Source organism: Cryptomeria japonica, chromosome 10 (assembly GCF_030272615.1).
Source record: "Cryptomeria japonica chromosome 10, Sugi_1.0, whole genome shotgun sequence".
Lineage (NCBI taxonomy): Eukaryota > Viridiplantae > Streptophyta > Pinopsida > Cupressales > Cupressaceae > Cryptomeria > Cryptomeria japonica.
Genome location: NC_081414.1, coordinates 879,734,202 through 879,736,322, shown reverse-complemented (window position 1 = coordinate 879,736,322; position 2,121 = coordinate 879,734,202).

Sequence of the window (2,121 nt, the reverse complement as noted above, 5' to 3'; positions counted from 1 at the left end):
TTTTTGATAAGATAGGTATCACCAAATAGAACACCCCTATTTTCCTTATTATTATCAAATGAGAAAATGAAGAAACCATTACACAAATTAAAACACTATAACTAACCAACAACACTCATATTGAACACTATCAGATGTTGAGAGCGGGGTGAATAAACATTTACTAAAACTTTATTAGATTAAAATAGTTAAAACATAAAATCCATTCAACATATGTGCATGAAAGAAAATAATTGAAATAAAAAATGTATCCACAGGGTATGTGCACAAAGATGGTGGTCAGAAAAGTGGAGACCACCCAAAAAAAATATGGAAAAACAAGCAACACGTACATGGTTATAAAATTTAAAATCACCGCGTATGTGCTCAGGTTTGTTGTTCTTGAGCCTAGAAAAGGTAGCACATACACGTTTCTTTTAGGAAAAGGAGCACGTACGTGCTACCTTTAGAAAAATGAACGTGTACACGCTAGTAATAGGTGTACGTTAGGAAATAGGAAATCATCACAAACAAATCAAAATATTAATCTAGCTCAATCACAAAAGCTCATTGCAATGATCTATCCTAAAACACACTCAATAAAGACATGAAAACAAAGCATACAAAACTAGAAATTAAACAAACCAAAGGTATGATTTGAATGCTCCTTCATGCGGCTCCATTGTCCTTCTTTCTTCTCCAAATAGCTTTGTTGTGGATCTCACCTAATAGTGCATGATCATGATATGAAAGCAAGTAGACAAGACGATTGCTCAAGAGTACTCGAAGCGTGATTGATTAGAAATTCGATAATTTGATTAGGGGTTCAAAATACGATCAATTGGGGGTTTTGATTGAAGAAATTCATCCAATTTATAGACAAATTGGAGAGATGAACAAATTAACATGATAGTGATTCGAATGGAAATTCAAATCAAGAATAGCAAAATTATGACATGTCTATGACAAATTGCTATGCAAGGATTTATGACAATTTATGACAATTTATGACAAATTGCTATGCAAGGATTTATGACAAGATTTTGAAATAGAAATAGACATTTAGGAGAAATTAGAAAATTAAATTGGGAATAATGACTTGGAAATTAGGAAATTGATGAAAAATAGGTAAATTAATTAATAATTTCTCATTCATTAATTAATTTACAAAAATAGGAGGAAATTAATTAGCCAATTAAATAAACATTTAATTGTGACAAGAAGACTTAGGATAAATAAATAAATTATTTAACCTAGAGGGAAAATGCCAAACAAGATTAAATGAATAAATCATAAAACCTTGGAAGATGAATTAGAAATGCAAGGATGACAATTAGGTCTTGACAAAGGATAGTTGATATCGATTCGATCATGATTTTGAATTGATAAATGAACAGTGTTGATAAATGATTTGATTGAGATTGGTTGACAAAAATCAATGACAAATTGACCAAATTGACATGATTGAAAAGGACAAGGATCGATGATGAATCGATCGCAATATGACAAGATTGACAAGGACAAAGATCGACCAAAATCATGATTGAAGATTGTTGTTGACAAGACCAAATTCGAAAGCGAGATGAATGAAGAATATAGAAGAATGACTCGATGCTCACAAATGATAAAGACCAAGTGCGTGACATAGGAGAAATGTTAATGCGATGCAAAAAAACCTAAAATAAGGCAATGCGCAAATGTTAAAGTATGACTCCGCAAGCGTTGACCATTTTTAGGTGTCTACATTTTGCCCCTCTTTGAGACAATGCGATTCTAAGCGTTGTTTCAAAGAACAATAATGAAAATGGCCCAGACAATGATAATGACATGTGCATGCCCCCTTGAGGAATTGGCCGGAAACATGCAGAAAAGAGGCCAATTGATCGATAAAAATGATAGAATCGAACAGACTAACAATCGAAGATCGGATGCATGAAGGACAAGCAATTTAAAGTGCACAAGACCGCGACTAGCATAAGATGGAGAGGATGCACGTCCATCTATGCACTGACAAAGATCTATAAATGGGACCAAGAAAGTGAAAAGTGCTCATTTGCACTAGCCAAAGAGGAGGATTTGTTGCTCTGGACAAGGACACTTGCAGAGAGATGGTGAGGGTAGCTTCATATCGGGCATGATTGA